Below are 21,251 nucleotides of genomic sequence, written 5' to 3'. Positions count from 1 at the left end.
CTATAATTGTATTATCCGGAAATCGTAATACATGTGTGAATAATAGACACCAACATGTCCCTAGTAAGCCTCTAGTTGACTAGCTCGTTGATCAACAGATAGTCATGGTTTCCTGACTATGGACATTGGATGTCATTGATAACGAGATCACATCATTAGGAGAATGATGTGATGGACAAGACCCAATCCTAAACATAGCATAAGATCGTATAGTTCGTTTGCTAGAGTTTTCCAATGTCAAAGTATCTTTTCCTTAGACCATGAGATTGTGTAACTCCCGGATACCGTAGGAGTGCTTTGGGTGTGCCAAACGTCACAACGTAACTGGGTGACTATAAAGGTATACTACGGGTATCTCCGAAAGTGTCTGTTGGGTTGACATGGATCAAGACTGGGATTTGTCACTCCGTATGATGGAGAGGTATCACTGGGCCCACTCGGTAATGCATCATCATTATGAGCTCAAAGTGACCCAAGTGTCTGGTCACGGGATCATGCATTACGATACGAGTAAAGTGACTTGCCGGTAACGAGATTGAACGAGGTATGGGGATACCGACGATCGAATCTCGGGCAAGTAACATATCGATTGACAAAGGGAATTGCATACGGGGTTGCTTGAATCCTCGACATCGTGGTTCATCCGATGAGATCATCGTGGAGCATGTGGGAGCCAACATGGGTATCCAGATCCCGCTGATGGTTATTGACCGGAGAGTCGTCTCGGTCATGTCTGCATGTCTCCCGAACCCGTAGGGTCTACACACTTAAGGTTCGGTGACGCTAGGGTTGTAGGGATATGTATATGCAGTAACCCGAATGTTGTTCGGAGTCCCAGATGAGATCCCGGACGTCACTAGGAGTTCCGGAATGGTCCGGAGGTAAAGAATTATATATAGGAAGTGCTATTTCGGCCATCGGGACAAGTTTCGGGGTTATCGGTATTGTACCAGGACCACCGGAAGGGTCCCGGGGGTCCATCGGGTGGGGCCACCTGCCCCCGGGGGGCACATGGGCTGTAGGGGGTGCGCCTTGGCCTACATGGGCCAAGGGAACCAGCCCCAAGAGGCCCATGTGCCTAGGGTTCACAAAAGGGAAGAGTCCCACTGGTGGAAGGCACCTCCTAGGTGCCTTGGGGGGAGGGAAACCTCCCTTGGCCGCCGCCCCCCCTAGGAGATTGGATCTCCTAGGGCCGGCGCCCCCCTGGCCCTCCTATATATAGTGGGGGAAGGAGGGCTTTTCATCCACGCCTTTGGTTGCCTCCTTCTCCCTCTCCAACACCTCCTCCTCCTCCATAGCGCTTGGCGAAGCCCTGACGGAGTACTGCAGCTCCATCACCACCACGCTGTCGTGCTGCTGCTGGAGCCATCTTCCTCAACCTCTCCTTCCCTCTTGCTGGATCAAGAAGAAGGAGACGTTACGCTGACCGTACGTGTGTTGAACGCGGAGGTGCCGCCCGTTCGGTGCTAGGATCTCCGGTGATTTGGATCACGTCGTGTTCGACTACCTCATCCCCGTTCTTTGAACGCTTCCGCTCGCAATCTACAAAGGTATGTAGATACATCCGATCACTCGTTGCTAGATGAACTCATAGATGGATCTTGGTGAAACTGTAGGAAATTTTTTGTTTTCTGCAACGTTCCCCAACAGTGGCATCATGATCTAGGTCTATGCGTAGTTCTTCTTGCGCGAGTAGAACACAATTTGTTGTGGGCGTAGATGTTGTCAACTTTCTTGCCGCTACTAGTCTTATCTTGCTTCAACGGTATCGTGGGATGAAGCGGCCCGGACCAACCTTACATGTACGCTTACGTGAGACCGGTTCCACCGACTAACATGCACAAGTTGCATAAGGTGGCTGGCGGGTGTCTGTCTCTCCTACTTTAGTTGGAGCGGATTCGATGAAAAGGGTCCTTATGAAGGGTAAATAGAAGTTGACAAATCACGTTGTGGCTTTCACGTAGGTAAGAAAACGTTCTTGCTAGAACCCTACTTCAGCCACGTAAAACTTGCAACAACAATTAGAGGACGTCTAACTTGTTTTTGCAGCAAGTGCTTTGTGATATGATATGGCCAAAGTTGTGATGAATGATGAATGATATATATGTGATGTATGAGTTGTTCATGCTATTGTAATAGGAATCACGACTTGCATGTCGATGAGTATGACAACCGGCAGGAGCCATAGGAGTTGTCTTTATTTTTTGTATGACCTGCGTGTCATTGAGAAACGCCATGTAAATTACTTTACTTTATTGCTAAATGCGTTAGCCATAGTAGTAGAAGTAATAGTTGGCGAGCAACTTCATGGAGACACGATGATGGGGATCATGATGATGGAGATCATGGTGTCAAGCCGGTGACAAGATGATCATGGAGCCCCAAGATGGAGATCAAAGGAGCTATGTGATATTGGCCATATCATGTCACTATTATTATTTGATTGCATGTGATGTTTATCATGTTTTGCATCTTGTTTACTTAGAACGACGGTAGTAAATAAGATGATCCCTCATAATAATTTCAAGAAAGTGTTCCCCCTAACTGTGCACCGTTGCGACAGTTCGTTGTTTCAATGCACCACGTGATGATCAGGTGTTTGATTCAAACGTTCACATACAACGGGTGTAAGACAGATTTACACATGCAAACACTTAGGTTGACTTGACGAGCCTAGCATGTGTATAGACATGGCCTCGGAACACGGAAGACCGAAAGGTCGAGCATGAGTCGCATAGAAGATACGATCAACATGAAGATGTTCACCGATGTTGACTAGTCCGTCTCACGTGATGATCGGACACGGCCTAGTTGACTCGGATCATGTTATACTTAGATGACTAGAAGAGGGATGTCTATCTAAGTGGGAGTTCATTGAATAATTTGATTAGATGAACTTAATTATCATGAACTTAGTCTAAAATCTTTACAATATGTCTTGTAGATCAAATGGCCAACGTAGTCCTCAACTTCAACGCGTTCCTAGAGAAAACCAAGCTGAAAGACGATGGCAGCAACTACACGGACTGGGTCCGGAACTTGAGGATCATCCTCATAGCTGCCAAGAAAGATTATGTCCTACAAGCACCGCTGGGTGACGCACCTGTTCTCCCTGCAGAACAAGACGTTATGAACGCTTGGCAGACACGTGCCGATGACTACTCCCTCGTTTAGTGCGGCATGCTTTACAGCCTAGAGCCGGGGCTCCAAAAGCGTTTTGAGAGACATGGATCATATGAGATGTTCGAAGAGCTGAAAATGGTTTTCCAAGCTCATGCCCGGGTCGAGAGATATGAAGTCTCCGACAAATTCTTCAGCTGTAAGATGGAGGAAAATAGTTCTGTCAGTGAGCACATACTCACTATGTCTGGGTTACATAACCGCTTGACTCAGCTGGGAGTTAATCTCCCGGATGATGCGGTCATTGACAGAATCCTCCAGTCGCTTCCACTGAGCTACAAGAGCTTTGTGATGAACTTCAATATGCAGGGGATGGAAAAGACCATTCCTGAAGTATTTTCAATGCTGAAATCAGCAGAGGTAGAAGTCAAGCAGGAACATCAAGTGTTGATGGTGAATAAAACCACTAAGTTCAAGAAGGGCAAGGGTAAAAAGAACTTCAAGAAGGACGGCAAAGGAGTTTCCGCACCCGGCAAGCAAGCTGCTGGGAAGAAGGCAAAGAATGGACCCAAGCCCGAGACTGAGTGCTTTTATTGCAAGGGAAGTGGTCACTGGAAGAGGAACTGCCCCAAATACTTAGCGGACAAGAAGGCCGGCAAAACAAAAGGTATATATGATATACATGTAATTGATGTGTACCTTACTAGTACCCGTAGTAGCTCCTGGGTATTTGATACCGGTGCAGTTGCTCACATTTGTAACTCAAAGCAGGGGCTGTGGAATAAGCGGAGACTGGCAAAGGACGAGGTGACGATGCGCGTCGGGAATGGTTCCAAGGTCAATGTGATCGCCGTCGGCACGCTACCTCTACATTTACCTTCGGGATTAGTTTTAAACCTTAATAATTGTTATTTAGTGCCATCTTTGAGCATGAACATTGTATCGGGATCTCGTTTAATTCAAGATGGCTACTCATTTAAATCCGAGAATAATGGTTGTTCTATTTATATGAGATATATATTTTATGGTCATGCTCCGATGGTGAATGGTTTATTCTTACTGAATCTCGAGCGTAATGCTACACATATTCATAGTGTGAGTACCAAAAGATGTAAAGTTGATAATGATAGTCCCACATACTTGTGGCACTGCCGCCTTGGTCACATAGGTGTCAAACGCATGAAGAAGCTCCATGCAGATGGACTTTTAGAGTCTCTTGATTACGAATCATTTGACACGTGCGAACCATGCCTCATGGGTAAGATGACCAAGACTCCGTTCTCAGGAACAATGGAGCGAGCAACCAACTTATTGGAAATCATACATACTGATGTGTGCGGTCCAATGAGTGTTGAGGCTCGCGGTGGCTATCGTTATGTTCTCACCCTCACTGATGATTTGAGTAGATATGGGTATATCTACTTAATGAAACACAAGTCTGAAACCTTTGAAAAGTTCAAGGAATTTCAGAGTGAGGTTGAGAATCAACGTGACAGGAAAATCAAGTTTCTACGATCAGATCGTGGAGGAGAATACTTGAGTCACGAATTTGGCACACACTTAAGAAAATGTGGAATAGTTTCACAACTCACGCCGCCTAGAACACCTCAGCGTAATGGTGTGTCCGAACGTCGTAATCGCACTCTATTAGATATGGTACGATCTATGATGTCTCTTACCGATTTACCGCTATCTTTTTGGGGCTATGCTTTAGAGACTGCCGCATTCACTTTAAATAGGGCTCCGTCGAAATCCGTTGAGATGACACCGTTTGAATTATGGTTTGGGAAGAAACCTAAGCTGTCATTTCTGAAAGTTTGGGGATGCGATGCTTATGTCAAGAAACTTCAACCTGAAAAGCTCGAACCCAAGTCGGAAAAATGCGTCTTCATAGGATACCCTAAAGAAACTATTGGGTATACCTTCTACCTCAGATCCGAAGGCAAGATCTTTGTTGCCAAGAATGGATTCTTTCTAGAGAAAGAGTTTCTCTCGAAAGAAGTAAGTGGGAGGAAAGTAGAACTTGATGAAGTGTTACCTCTTGAACCGGAAAATGGCGCAACTCAAGAAAATGTTCCTGAGGTGCCTGCACCAACTAGAGAGGAAGTTATTGATGATGATCAAGATACTTCTGATCAAGCTCCTACTGAAATTCGAAGGTCCACAAGGACACGTTCCGCACCAGAGTGGTACGGCAACCCTGTCTTGGAAATCATGTTGTTAGACAACGGTGAACCTTTGAACTATGAAGAAGCGATGGCGGGCCCGGATTCCGACAAATGGCTAGAAGCCATGAAATCCGAGATAAGATCCATGTATGAAAACGAAGTATGGACTTTGACTGACTTGCCCGTTGAGCGGCGAGCCATAGAAAATAAATGGATCTCTAAGAAGAAGATAGACGCGGATGGTAATGTGACCATCTATAAAGCTCGGCTTGTCTCTAAGGGTTATCGACAAGTTCAAGGGGTTTACTACGATGAGACTTTCTCACCGGTAGCGAAGCTGAAGTCCGTCCGAATCATGTTAGCGATTGCCGCATTCTATGATTATGAAATATGGCAAATGGACGTCAAAACGGCATTCCTTAATGGTTTCCTTAAGGAAGAATTGTATATGATGCAGCCGGAAGGTTTTGTCGATCCTAAGAATACTAACAAGGTGTGCAAGCTCCAACGCTCGATTTATGGGCTGGTGCAAGCATCTCGGAGTTGGAACATTCGCTTTGATGAGATGATCAAAGCGTTTGGGTTTACACAGACTTATGGAGAAGCCTGCGTTTACAAGAAAGTGAGTGGGAGCTCTGTAGCATTTCTCATATTATAGGTAGATGACATACTTTTGATGGGAAATGATATAGAACTCTTGGACAGCATCAAGGCCTACTTGAATAAGAGTTTTTCAATGAAGGACCTTGGTGAAGCTGCTTATATATTAGGCATCAAGATCTATAGAGATAGATCAAGACGCCTCATAGGTCTTTCACAAAGCACATACCTTGATAAGATATTGAAGAAGTTCAATATGGATCAATCTAAGAAGGGGTTCTTGCCTGTGTTACAAGGTATGAAATTGAGCTCAGCTCAATGTCCGACCATGGCAGAAGATATAGAAGAGATGAATGTCATCCCCTATGCCTCAGCCATAGGTTCTATTATGTATGCCATGCTGTGTACCAGACCTGATGTCAACCTTGCCGTAAGTTTGGTAGGAAGGTACCAAAGTAATCCCGGCAAGGAACACTGGACAACGGTCAAGAATATCCTGAAGTACCTGAAAAGGACTAAGGAAATGTTTCTCGTTTATGGAGGTGACGAAGAGCTCGTCGTAAAAGGTTACGTCGACGCTAGCTTCGACACAGATCTGGATGACACTAAGTCACAAACCGGATACGTGTATATTTTGAATGGTGGGGCAGTAAGCTGGTGCAGTTGCAAGCAGAGCGTCGTGGCGGGATCTACATGTGAAGCGGAGTACATGGCGGCCTCGGAGGCAGCGCATGAAGCAATTTGGATGAAGGAGTTCATCACCGACCTAGGAGTCATACCCAATGCGTCGGGGCCGATCAAGCTCTTCTGTGACAACACTGGAGCTATTGCTCTTGCCAAGGAGCCCAGGTTTCACAAGAAGACAAGGCACATCAAGCGTCGCTTCAACTCCATTCGTGAAAATGTTCAAGATGGAGACATAGATATTTGTAAAGTGCACACGGACCTAAATGTAGCAGATCCGTTGACCAAACCTCTCCCTAGAGCAAAACATGATCAACACCAGAATTCCATGGGTGTTCGATTCATCACAATGTAACTAGATTATTGACTCTAGTGCAAGTGGGAGACTGTTGGAAATATGCCCTAGAGGCAATAATAAAAGCATTATTATTATATTTCCTTGTTCATGATAATTGTCTTTATTCATGCTATAATTGTATTATCCGGAAATCGTAATACATGTGTGAATAATAGACACCAACATGTCCCTAGTAAGCCTCTAGTTGACTAGCTCGTTGATCAACAGATAGTCATGGTTTCCTGACTATGGACATTGGATGTCATTGATAACGAGATCACATCATTAGGAGAATGATGTGATGGACAAGACCCAATCCTAAACATAGCATAAGATCGTATAGTTCGTTTGCTAGAGTTTTCCAATGTCAAAGTATCTTTTCCTTAGACCATGAGATCGTGTAACTCCCGGATACCATAGGAGTGCTTTGGGTGTGCCAAACGTCACAACGTAACTGGGTGACTATAAAGGTATACTACGGGTATCTCCGAAAGTGTCTGTTGGGTTGACATGGATCAAGACTGGGATTTGTCACTCCGTATGATGGAGAGGTATCACTGGGCCCACTTGGTAATGCATCATCATTATGAGCTCAAAGTGACCCAAGTGTCTGGTCACGGGATCATGCATTACGATACGAGTAAAGTGACTTGCCGGTAACGAGATTGAACGAGGTATGGGGATACCGACGATCGAATCTCGGGCAAGTAACATATCGATTGACAAAGGGAATTGCATACGGGGTTGCTTGAATCCTCGACATCGTGGTTCATCCGATGAGATCATCGTGGAGCATGTGGGAGCCAACATGGGTATCCAGATCCCGCTGTTGGTTATTGACCGGAGAGTCGTCTCGGTCATGTCTGCATGTCTCCCGAACCCGTAGGGTCTACACACTTAAGGTTCGGTGACGCTAGGGTTGTAGGGATATGTATATGCAGTAACCCGAATGTTGTTAGGAGTCCCGGATGAGATCCCGGACGTCACGAGGAGTTCCGGAATGGTCCGGAGGTAAAGAATTATATATAGGAAGTGCTATTTCGGCCATCGGGACAAGTTTCGGGGTTATCGGTATTGTACCAGGACCACCGGAAGGGTCCCGGGGGTCCATCGGGTGGGGCCACCTGCCCCCGGGGGGCACATGGGCTGTAGGGGGTGCGCCTTGGCCTACATGGGCCAAGGGCACCAGCCCCAAGAGGCCCATGCGCCTAGGGTTCACAAAAGGGAAGAGTCCCACTGGTGGAAGGCACCTCCTAGGTGCCTTGGGGGGGAGGGAAACCTCCCTTGGCCGCCGCCCCCCCTAGGAGATTGGATCTCCTAGGGCCGGCGCCCCCTTGGCCCTCCTATATATAGTGGGGGAAGGAGGGCTTTTCATCCACGCCTTTGGTTGCCTCCTTCTCCCTCTCCAACACCTCCTCCTCCATAGCGCTTGGCGAAGCCCTGACGGAGTACTGCAGCTCCATCACCACCACGCCGTCGTGCTGCTGCTGGAGCCATCTTCCTCAACCTCTCCTTCCCTCTTGCTGGATCAAGAAGAAGGAGACGTTACGCTGACCGTACGTGTGTTGAACGCGGAGGTGCCGTCCGTTCGGTGCTAGGATCTCCGGTGATTTGGATCACGTCGTGTTCGACTACCTCATCCCCGTTCTTTGAACGCTTCCACTCGCAATCTACAAAGGTATGTAGATACATCCGATCACTCGTTGCTAGATGAACTCATAGATGGATCTTGGTGAAACCGTAGGAAAATTTTTGTTTTCTGCAACGTTCCCCAACAATGCTCTATATGGTTTAAAACATGCGCCAAGAGCTTGGTATTCACGATTGAGCATGCAACTACAACAACTTGGATTTGTACCATCCAAGGCAGACACATCCTTGTTCTTTTACAATAAAGGAAATGTCACTATTTTTGTGCTAGTTTATGTTGATGATATTATTGTTGCTAGCTCGAGTTCAAGTGCCACCACTTGTTTGCTTAGGGATCTTAAGTTGGAATTTTCCCTCAAGGACTTGGGAGATCTTCATTATTTTCTTGGTATTGAGGTCAAACAGATAAGAGATGGTATACTTCTGACACAGGAAAAGTACACAGCTGACATACTCAGGAGAGTAGGCTTGGAAAAATGTAAACCTGTGAGTACACCTATCTCAACTTCTGAAAAAACTTTCTGTTGAAAGTGGAGAGCCACTTGGGTCAGAGGATGCAACAAATTACAGGAGTGTTGTGGGTGCATTGCAATATTTGACACTTACACGCCCTGACATTTCTTATGTTGTCAACAAGGTATGTCAGTATTTACATGCTCCTAGCACTACTCATTGGACTGCAGTTAAGAGAATTTTGAGGTACCTTAAGTTTTCAGAGGGACTTGGACTTCAAATTACCAAGTCTTCTTCTATGCTTGTTACTGCCTACTTTGATGCAGACTGGGCATGATGTATTGATGATAGGAGGTCAACTGGTGGATTTGCTGTATTTCTGGGATCCAATCTTGTGTCATGGAGTGCAAGAAAGCAGGCTACAGTCTCTAGATCAAGTACTGAGGCTGAATACAAAGCTTTGGCAAATGCCACATCTGAAGTAATGTGGATACAAACACTGCTTTATGAACTTGGAATTAAGACTCCAAAAGCAGCCAAATTATGGTGTGATAATATTGGTGCAACATATCTGTCAACCAATCCTGTTTTTCATGCACGCACAAAGCATATTGAAGTTGATTTTCACTTTGTCAGAGAAAGAGTAGCTAGAAAGCTCCTCGAAATTCAGTTCATTCCTACTGGAGATCAACTTGCTGATGGATTCACAAAGCCTCTCACTATGAGGAGGTTAGATGAGTTCAAGTACAATCTCAACCTTGGTCGAAGTTCATGAGGTTTAGATTGAGGGGGAGTGTTAGAATATGTGTAGGGTAGTTTCATTCAAATTGTAATCTATCTCTATCTCCTTTCTTTCCTCTCCTCATTAACCTCCTCTACCGAACCAAACCAACTTGAGATCGATCTCTTGATCCCTTCTTGTACTCCAAGGCATTGCCAATATATATAAACATGCGGCCCGAGACAAAGGGTTCAACGCTTCCAACCCAATTTACAGGGATCTCGTGGGTACAGAAGGTTGCGGCGGTGGAATTAGGTTTTTGGCTCTGTTTCTGATCGTTTGGGGGTATGTAGGTATATATAGGAGGAAGGAGTACGTCGGTGGAACTTCGAGGGGCCCACGGGGCAGGGGGCGCGCCCTCCACCCTCGTGACCGCCTCGTGGCTTTCTTGACGGAGGGCCCAAGTCTCCTGGATCTTATCTGATGAGAAAATCATGTTCCCGAAGGTTTCATTCCTTTTGGACTCCGTTTGATATTCTGTTTCTTCGAAACATTGAAATAGGCAAAAAATAGTAATTTTGGGCTGGGCCTCCGGTTAATAGGTTAGTCCCAAAAGTAATATAAAAGTGGAAAATAAAGTCCAATATAGTCCAAAACAGTAGATAATATAGCATGGAGCAATCAAAATTATAGATACGTTGGAGACATATCAAGACTTCATATCTCTCAAGTCGGGTATTTGCTCGAAATATTAACTTCAACTCCTGGAACATCTCATATGGTCCATGACGTTCAAAACGTCTTTGAAGCCCTGATTCTAAGTTGTTAAGCATGGTGCACTAAACTATCAAGTAGTCATCATATTGAGCTAGCCAAACGTTCATAACGTCTGCATCTGCTCCTGCAATAGGTCTGTCACCTAGCAGTGCATCAAGGACATAATTCTTCTGTGTAGCAATGAGGATAATCCTCAGATCACGGATCCAATCCGCATCATTGCTACTAACATCTTTCAACTCAGTTTTCTCTAGGAACATATCAAAATAAAACAGGGGAGCTAAACATGAGCTATTGATCTACAACATAGATATGCTAATACTACCAGGACTAAGTTCATGATAAATTAAAGTTCAATTAATCATATTACTTAAGAACTCCCACTTAGATAGACATCCCTCTAATCCTCTAAGTGATCACGTGATCCAAATCAACTAAACCATGTCCGATCATCACGTGAGATGGAGTAGTTTAAATGGTGAACATCACTATGTTGATCATATCTACTATATGATTCACGCTCGACCTTTCGGTCTCAGTGTTCCGAGGCCATATCTGTTTATGCTAGGCTCGTCAAGTTTAACCCAAGTATTCTGCGTGTGCAAAACTGGCTTGCACCCGTTGTAGATGGACGTAGAGCTTATCACACCCGATCATCACGTGGTGTCTGGGCACGACGAACTTTGGCAACGGTGCATACTCAGGAGAACACTTTTATCTTGAAATTTAGTGAGAGATCATCTTATAATGCTACCGTCAATCAAAGCAAGATAAGATGCATAAAAGATAAACATCACATGCAATCAATATAAGTGATATGATATGGCCATCATCATCTTGTGCTTGTGATCTCCATCTCCGAAGCACCGTCATGATCACCATTGTCACCGGCTCAGCATCTTGATCTCCATCGTAGCATCGTTGTCATCTCGCCAATCTTATGCTTCTACGACTATCGCTACCGCTTAGTGATAAAGTAAAGCATTACAGGGCGATTGCATTGCATACAATAAAGCGACAACCATATGGCTCCTGCCAGTTGCCGATAATTTGGTTACAAAACATGATCATCTCATACAATAAAATTTAGCATCATGTCTTGACCATATCACATCACAACATGCCCTGCAAAAACAAGTTAGACGTCCTCTACTTTGTTGTTGCAAGTTTTACGTGGTTGCTACGGGCTTAGCAAGAACCGTTCTTACCTACGCATCAAAACCACAACGATAGTTTGTCAAGTTGGTGCTGTTTTAACCTTCGCAAGGACCGGGCGTAGCCACACTCGGTTCAACTAAAGTTGGAGAAACTGACACCCGCCAGCCACCTGTGTGCAAAGCACGTCGGTAGAACCAGTCTCCCGTAAGCGTACGCGTAATGTCGGTCCGGGCCGCTTCATCCAACAATACCGCCGAACCAAAGTATGACATGCTGGTAAGCAGTATGACTTATATCGCCCACAACTCATTTGTGTTCTACTCGTGCATATGACATCTACGCATAAAACCAGGCTCGGATGCCACTGTTGGGGAACGTAGTAATTTCAAAAAAAATTCCTACGCACACGCAAGATCATGGTGATGCATAGCAACGAGAGGGGAGAGTGTTGTCTACATACCCTCATAGACCGAAAGCGGAAGCGTTAGCACAAGGCGGTTGATGTAGTCGTACATCTTCACGATCTGACCGATCAAGTACCGAACGTACGACACGTCCGAGTTCAGCACACATTCAGCCTGATGACGTCCCTCGAACTCCGATCCAGCCGAGTGTTGAGGGAGAGTTTCGTCAGCACGACGGCGTGGTGACGATGTTGATGTTCTACTGACGAAGAGCTTCGCCTAAGCACCCCTACAGTATTATCGAGGTGGACTATGGTGGAGGGGGCACCGCACACGGCTAAAAGATCAAACGATCAATTGTTGTGTCTTTGGGGTGCCCCTGCCCCCGTATATAAAGGAGCAAGGGGGGGGGGGGTGCGGCCGGCCTAGAGAGGGGCACACCAGGAGGAGTCCTACTCCTACCGGGAGTAGGACTCGCCCCCTTTTCCTTGTTGGACTAGGAGAGAGAGGGGAAAGAGGTGGAGGAGAAGAAGGAAGGGGGGCGCCGCCCCCCTCTCCTTGTCCTATTCCGACTAGGGGGGAGGGGCGCGCGGCCCTTGCCCTGGCCGCCTCTCCTCTCTTCAACCAAGGCCCACTAAGGCCCATTAAGTCCCCAGGGGGTTCCGGTAACCTCCCGGTACTCCGGTAAAAACCCGATTTCACCCGGGACACTTTCGATATCCAAACATAGGCTTCCAATATATCAATCTTCATGTCTCGACCATTTCGAGACTCCTCATCATGTCCGTGATCACATCCGGGACTCCGAACAACCTTCGGCACATCAAAACATATAAACTCATAATATAACTGTCATCGAAACGTTAAGCATGCGGACCCTATGGGTTCGAGAACTATGTAGACATGACCGAGACATGTCTCTGGTTAATAACCAATAGCGGAACCTGGATGCTCATATTGGCTCCCACATATTCTACGAAGATCTTTATCAGTCAGAACGCATAACAACATACGTTGTTCCCTTTGTCATCGGTATGTTACTTGCCCGAGATTCGATCGTCGGTATCTCAATACCTAGTTCAATCTCGTTACCGGCAAGTCTCTTTACTCGTTCCATAATACATCATCCCGCAACTAACTCATTAGTTGCAATGCTTGCAAGGCTCAAGTGATGTGCATTACCGAGAGGGCCCAGAGATACCTCTCCGACAATCGGAGTGACAAATCCTAATCTCAAAATACACCAACCCAACTCACCTTTATAATCACCCAGTTACGTTGTGACGTTTGGTAGTACACAAAGTGTTCCTCCGGTAAACAGGAGTTGCATAATCTCATAGTCATAGGAACATGTATAAGTCATGAAGAAAGCAATAGCAACATACTAAACGATCGTGTGCTAAGCTAACGGAATGGGTCATGTCAATCACATCATTCTCCTAATGATGTGATCCTGTTAATCAAATGACAACTCATGTCTATGACTAGGAAACATAACCATCTTTGATCAACGAGCTAGTCAAGTAGAGGCATACTAGTGACACTCTGTTTGTCTATGTATTCACACATGTATTATGTTTCCGGTTAATACAATTCTAGCATGAATAATAAACATTTATCATGATATAAGGAAATAAATAATAACTTTATTATTGCCTTTAGGGCATATTTCCTTCATCGAGATGATTGCTGGATTGGCTGTTGGAGGCCTAAGGACTTCATTTTATTTTTCTTTCTCTTAGGGGCTTTTATGCAAATTATCTAGGACATCAGTCCTATTTTAGTTTCTTTAGAAGATACCGTATCAGTTTGTATTTGTGCTTAGAAGGGTTGGGTGTGCTTTACTACGCTGTTAGTGTTGTTGAGCTTTCGTAAAAAAATAGTCCCCCTGTTTCAAAATATAAGGTACATTAAATTTTTGAAAAGACAAACATATTTAAGTTTGACCAAATTTATAGAAAAATATATCAATGTCCATGATATCAAATTGATGTCATTAGATTAATCATGGAATGGGTTTTCATATTTTATTTATTTAGAATTGTGGATGTTCGATATTTTTGGCTTTGAACTGACCATGTTTAATAATGTACAAGCAAACATAGCCCCCACACGCCCTTGCCCACTGAACATGCCTAAAGGCCTCACCCTTATACCCATAACATAACAAATATGACTAATACCTCGCCCTCAGGTCCACATCCTTCATTTGAATATGACATCAGACCCATGTTTCTGCTTGTCCTCTTTGTGGTCCTCGACGCCAGTGGTCGCGGTACCAGTTGTCACTAACCAATGTTGGATAGGTCCAATAGTTGGATCGTTGAGCGTCCTTCGTGTCCGACGAGATCAAGAGCGTCGAACATAGATTCTTTTTTTACATCCGGCTAATATAATAGGGAAAATCACTACATCTAATATATGTCTGTGTTATCATTTAAATTGAGTAGTTTGTATTAGATAGACTGTGAATCCTTAGTTGGACTCATGCATTATGACGGGTGTCACTGAGCCGAGCGAGGCTAGTCGTACATGAAGACGCGATGGAGAAAAAAGTTCGTTCAATATCCCCAGTTTAATAAATTGAACTAAAACAATGCATGTGTGGGCATTTTATTTTCTTAACCCTCATAATAATGTTATTAAAAAGTATATTTTTATGATTAAATTCCTTTTACCGGTATTTTATCGGCGCTTCCAATACATTTTTTTGAGGGGGTAACCAAGCTTTATTCATTAAACACCACAAAAAGTGGAATACATCTCTGGTCGTGGGGTTGGCCCGATCAAATGTGTCGCCCCGGACCTAAAGGAAATGCATGCTTGGCTAATCTATGTGCCTCTACATTAATGGCACGACCTTCGAAAGTAAATTTACAATTAAAAGAAAGAACTCTGCTATGAATCTCAGAGATAATGACGCCATTACTTCCACGACTATTGTTGTTAATTGCTCCGATTACACCTTTGGAATCTGATGCAACAACTAGGTTGTGGATGTTAAGATCCTGGGCCAAAGTCAGCCCCTCCCGACATGCTATACTTTCCAAAATTCCGGGGTCGTCCACTCCTGCGATCACGAGAGCCGAGCTCCCCAGGTAAGCTCTTGTTTCATCCCAGCAAACAGCTGCAACCGATCCTCCAAGTCCCTTGCGGCAAGCGGCATCAACATGAACTTGCCTGCCTTGGGCCGACTTCACTAGGACACAACGCAGACTGAGGCCAAGCGAGACACCTGAGACATTCATAAAAATAAAAACACTAAGGAATAAAAAAAGCTAAGCATTTTTCTTTCACCTGGGCGTGTGGCCATTGTGCTAGATGGATGAAAAATCCTATGCAATGGATAGGCAGAAAATTCAGAGAACCACACCTTGCTTTATTAGTAGGTACAGATTAAAAAGTGTTAGATACAATACTTCTCAGTTTTTAAATTCATATTTTTTTAAAAAATTGTCTTTTTAGAAAATATTCTCAAATTCAGAAAAACATTCGCTATAGTACCTCCTAGTTTTGAAAAAATGTTTAGGTTAAAAAAAGTGTTCTTTGTGAAAATATGTTCGAGTTTAAATTTTTTGTTTATAAATTTGCTAAAATATCCGCGTTCTAAAATATATCTAGTTTTTCCAAAAAAATGTTTTTCTTTTGCTCTTAGTATCTGACGCGACTGTTTGCTAATTTAGGTTATCGCGCTACAACTTACACACGGTGTTATGGTTAGTCCAGTGGCTTGCATTCTGACGAGCGCGAGCGCCAGGGTTTGAGTCCTCACGGCCCTTAATTTATTTGTCTTAGACTTTTTTTTACTGGGGTGAGTTGTTGGTACAGTAACCACTAGTGCGGTTTTTTTGGCCGAAACAAATTGGGACGAACGAAAAACGACTCGTCCGATGGACGAAAACTACTCTGGGTCCCACCGTAAACCAAAAAAATTGAAGAAACAATCCTCTCTTTAATATTAGGCAGAGATTTAGTATAAGTCTGGTTATAATGGGGAATAACTTAGACTAGTAACATGCATATGTTACTAGGCTATGTTACTACCTTCATAATGGGTAGTAACATATGAATGGTAACATGCAAGTCTTCATTAATTGAGGTATAGACTCATCTTACCTCAGGGTATATATGTTACGGTAACATATTATGTTATCACAAGCATCTCTCTACTCATTAATTCCATGCCACATAAGCAAATTTGCTTTGGGATATGTTATGTTACTATCTAATCTACTCCCACTATGACTAGCCTAATATATATTTCTTTATCTTTACCTACTAATAAACCAGCGGTTGGTCGTACGTCATTGGAAATTTTGCAGAAAAGTCCCTCTTTTTCTTCAAATTCAACCCGCAATCCTTTTTTGAGTGACTCCCTCAGATAACGTTTCGTTTTTGCAGAAACGACCATGTAGTTTAGTATATTCAAGCCGCAGTCCCCACGATCCCCTTCCTGTTCCCCACGCACGAGCGCGCGTCACCGCCACCGCCGGTCGCCCGTCCTCGACTGGATCTGGACCCTCCCTGCCGGGATCCACGTGCCCAGCCACCTGCGCCGTCCCATGCGCCATCGCACGCCGGAGGACCTGCGCCTTGCCTTCCTCGCCATCGAGCACAAAGGCGCTCGATCCAGACGACGCCACCGTTGACCGCTCCTCTGCCTCGCCGCCTCCGCCGTCCCCATGTGTCTCCTGGACATGGAGAGAGAGCACGGGAGGGAAGGAGGAAGGAAGAGGGAGGCGTGGCCGTGGTTGGTTCTCCGGCGGCGCTGGATCGGTGCATGGGCGCAGAGCTCCTGCTCGGGGCGCGAAGATCTAGGGAGGGACTCGGGTGCGAGGCTGCGGGTCTATGCAGAGATGGCACTGCTCCTTCAACTTTTGAAGAATGCGCTGAGACATCAGCTAGATCCGCAGGTCTTGCTCCCCAAAATCCATCCCTTCTCTTCTTTGGTCCAATCTGGATTGTTAATTCCGTCAAGAGGTGTGAGTCATCGTTTTACTGGATGCTCTCTCGATCATTTCTTCATATGCATTTTGTGGGTAGCAAAATGTTCTCTTTGTATGGATTTGAAAAAGGACCAAATCTTACGAAATACTTCTTAAATAGGATGTGCGATTTTGATAGTATTTTCTATGAATTTTGGGAAAATTTATGTTATATAGCATGCTTTATTAATTCTTTTAGCTCAAGATAGCTCCCTTGGTGATTCTTTTCAATGAAGGACTTGCTCTCCAGCATGTGGTTTGGTATTTCTTGACTGCAAGTATTCAGCAGCCACAACTGAACTGAAGATCAGCAAGTATTTAAGCAACACATATGTTTGGTTTGCATGTGTTATAACCAGATCAACGAAGTTTCTGCACATCATGAGTAAGAGGTGAAGAAATCATGTTTGCAAATGGCCATCGATTAAACTGCAGTATTTTCCATGAACTGTGGTAACTCTTGCCTAGAAAAACTGCATGAGAAAAAGTCTTGCTTCAGGTGAATTTTTGCGTTATCATCTTTTGTACAGGTTGAAACTATCAAGTGTTAACTTTTGTGGTTTGTTAACAAGACTGTTCATCATATCCACTTGTGCAGGTACCATAGCCAGAGTCACTTATTCGGCATGGTTTTATACTGGAATTAACCACATAACTAATTTTGTTTTACCACCTTGACGCCTTCAGTTACATAGAGCTTCTGTCAATGCCCAACCGATAATGAACAAGTACAATTTTATAGATGGTTCAAGTGAAGTTGTGCAAAGTGAATCAATTCTGCAAGATACCATGCCATACATTTTTTCCTTGGTAGCATTAACATGTATAGATCATTTTATTGTGTACAACAAAGTCAACAATACATGTTTGTATAACCATGGCTTTGGTCAATTTCTGCCATCGAGCTTCTGCGAAAATGTGACCAGGAACTAATTATGTCGTAATTCAGTATAGAACCTGACACTAAATAATACTCCCTTCGTTCACTAATGTAAGACCTTTTAGCTTTTTCTTGATCGGTTTCTCTTCTTCAGTTGTTGGCTGCCCGTGCAACAATTTTTCTTGAACCAAGTACTTTGCACTATATTTTGAACTTTCTAATTTTGTTCCGTGACATGTTTATGCAGCCTTCCATTCAAAATTAGATCTGGAGGCCTTCGGATAGCAATAAATTTTACCTTTGTTTGTTCATGCTTCATGAATTTGTTTTCCAACTGATTATTTGTTGTTGCAAATTTCAGATTTTGACAGGTTTGGGTCCATCTATAACATGCTTGACCGGGCGATCACGTGGCTATCGAGCACTCTTATTTTCTGGTCATAAGCTCTTACTAAGGTCTGGTCTCCCACAGCTCCCCTGCACAAAAACATTTAACCAATTTTTTTGTGTGTGCAATCGTTTGAGTTTTTTTTCTTTAGTGGTAAAAAAGAAGTGCAAGTGTTAGGTCAACATAGTATAGAAGGGAAAGTGTCCGCTCGCTCCCTACGGTTCCAAGCACAATTCCAGATTGTTGGCAAAAAAGTAGAGTTCCAGTTGCATGCTCAAGTGTGTGATTGTTGTTATTCATGTAGACAAAGGAACTGATAGTGAAGATTCAATTGCTCGGAGAGCAAATCATGAACCGCGAGCAGAATATTCTCTAACTGAAATATATTTTGTGGTTTGTGTGTGTATCCTGGCCACTTGATTATTGAGTAATGCCGTTTGTCTTCCCATTTGATTTCTCATATTAAGCTACTAATTAATTTTGATAATTCCTTTTATTTTACAACGCTATTGCATATGTTTTCCTATGGAAAATAAACTAGAGTGAATTAACGATTTGTGTTTATTTAGATGTTGTCGGTCGGGTGTCCTCTACTACTGAAGTTTTACCACGATCTGGTGGTGCTTGAGAGCAGAGACGACATACTTTCATCAGCAGTGGCCAAACCCCCACCGCCGCCGGTGCTGTACACCCCTGTACCCCTCGACATCCAGTGCCTCGCGTCTGCCCAACATGAAAACCTCCTCAATAGGTACATCTCTGAATTTTGCCCTTGCTAGAGAAAGTCGAGCATTGTTTTGCCGTAGCTATAATTTGAGTTTAGAAAGTATACTACTCTCTTTTTGACGTCAATTTTTTCAATTGATTTTGCTCCAGGATAGTGCCCTTTATGTGCATGAACTAATGGGTGTGTTCACAACATAGAGCAGCTTCTCCATCCAGTCTCATGTCTTTCTCTTTAGCAGGGATCAGTGAGTACTACCGAGCAAAAAAGTCCTTCTCTTCGTCATATTTCTTCCTTTTCCTTACTACTTTTGTGGCTCCAAATCTCTTGATGGCTCTATGTCTGTTCTTTTTGTTGACATGGATTTTACCCTGAAAGTTTTTCTTCTGATCTACAATGTTCTGCCATCTAAATTTTTCTGTATATTATGAATGAGTAGACACTGGTGCAGAAGCCCAATTGGATGAAATTACGGACTACAGAGAGGTGTAATTATTAATTAATTCATTTCTTTAAAAGATATGCAACTAGCAGAGTTTCTTACTTCTATGATTTGGATTATGACCGAATTGAAGAACTTATGTGGACAGCCCGGCAGATTTCAGTGGTAAGACTTTTGTACAATTACAGTGGCAGATTTCAGAAATTTGTAGAGCACATGATTTACAAGAACAAGATATTCTGTCAAGGTCTGTACTTTTTATCCATTGCACTAATCTTTTGCTTTGAGCGATTGGCTAAAAAAAGTACTTCCTTTGGAATAATCTATCGTGCACTCACAAGTATAATCTCTCCATTTCCTTATTTTTTGTTCTTCCGTCAGTAGCTACTATTTGCCGGTGGGTAAATCACTCATGGTATTTTAATGAGGTTCATTCTAGCCGTTTGCTCACGAGAACAGAAACATTTTATCTGTTGGCTAAATGAAAGTACATTCTTTGAATTTGCCACTTTTCCTGCACTCGCAAGTATAATCTCTCCATTTCCTGGATTTTTTATTCTTCCATCAGTAGTATTTCTTTTAGCTACTTTCTGCCATAGCATAAATTGCTCATGCTATTTTAGTAAGATTCACTCCTGCTCTATGCTCACTAGAACGGAAAAAATATATATTATCTGCTTATTTTAGCATCGCATGTCGCTCACAGTATTCATGGTCACAGATAAAACAGTAATAAACTGCCCTTCTCTGTCAAAACTTACGGAGTACAAAGTTGTCATGTCTGATCAGCAAATGATTTGCGCTTCTTTGGCACATATATATCACGGTACAGTATATGATTTTCAAAGTTCTTAATTTTAAATTTTCCTTTTCTGGCATAGCCATGGATATCAACAATCAGTCAAGCAAAGAAATATTCATGGGAGATATACAGGGATCCACAAGAATGTGCACCGTATGTCACTACCCTTTTGTCATTGAGCCACTATCACATTTTGGTCAGCAATCAGTTCAAGCAATTCTCGGCGCCTTTAGTCAGAAGCTGGAATTTACAACTAAACGAACATCAAGCAACAGAAGAAAGGGTGGTCATCTCTTTTTCTTGGCACCAAGATGCCATACAAGCATTGAGACATCGGAAACACACAAGAAGTTTGTATATAAATGATTAGCCTTTTAAGTATATGGCGTTGCTTAAACTATGTTTCTTTTGGCAACACCATATGAAATGGAGAAAGTTTTAGGTTTAGGATAAAATTGTTCTAGATTTTGAGAAAATTGTTACAGATCCATGAGAAAAATGTCCCAACTTTAGGAAATTAACTATCCATATTTTCGGTTATTGGTTAATAAGCTGGCCACAATAGTTTTTTTATTTCTAAGCAAGCTGGTCACAATAGTTAACCCAATATATTCCTGGTCTTTATGTTTCTCAGACTACATATGCCTCACATTAATACCGGACAATAAGTACACCATCGTGTGTGGAGAGCACCTGCAACCGCGGCGGTGGGAATAAAATAGCAAAGCCGCAAACCAAACAATGCACATATCCAGGTTTCTTCCCTCCCTGGCGTCCCTCGCGTCGCCCCCGCCCTGGGCGACTCGGGGGCCTCCAACCCTAGGCACCGCTGCTGCCCTCTCCTTCTCCCCTCCTCGCGCCGCCGCCGGGTGACGCCGACGGGTGAAACCCGCGTGGCAGACGGCGGCGGCGGGGGGACTCCCTCTCCCGCCTCCCCTTCTTCCGCGGGCGGCGGTGT

General features: G+C 43.8%; 1 long non-coding RNA gene across 19 annotated transcripts; it reads left to right on the top strand.

Moving 5' to 3' along the window:
* The first annotated feature begins 16,488 nt into the window (after nucleotides 1–16,488).
* LOC147986645 (uncharacterized) lies at nucleotides 16,489–20,833 on the top strand. Of its 19 annotated transcripts, none has more exons than XR_015617359.1 (5): nucleotides 16,489–16,985; nucleotides 17,294–17,449; nucleotides 18,299–18,393; nucleotides 18,895–19,076; nucleotides 19,202–20,833. It is a non-coding gene; the product is annotated as an uncharacterized LOC147986645 (long non-coding RNA). The 19 variants fall into 19 exon arrangements; XR_015617358.1 differs by having other exon boundaries at nucleotides 17,257–17,449; XR_015617354.1 differs by lacking the exon at nucleotides 16,489–16,985 and having other exon boundaries at nucleotides 16,992–18,393; nucleotides 19,202–19,535; nucleotides 19,640–19,738; nucleotides 20,373–20,833.
* Nucleotides 20,834–21,251: the final 418 nt, after the last annotated feature.

The sequence above is a fragment of the Triticum urartu genome, chromosome 2A (genome assembly GCF_056163025.1).
Source record: "Triticum urartu cultivar PI428250 chromosome 2A, HENAU_Tu73, whole genome shotgun sequence".
NCBI lineage: Eukaryota > Viridiplantae > Streptophyta > Magnoliopsida > Poales > Poaceae > Triticum > Triticum urartu.
The sequence above is the reverse complement of the archived record's forward strand: the minus strand, read 5'-3'. Positions and strand labels throughout refer to the sequence as shown.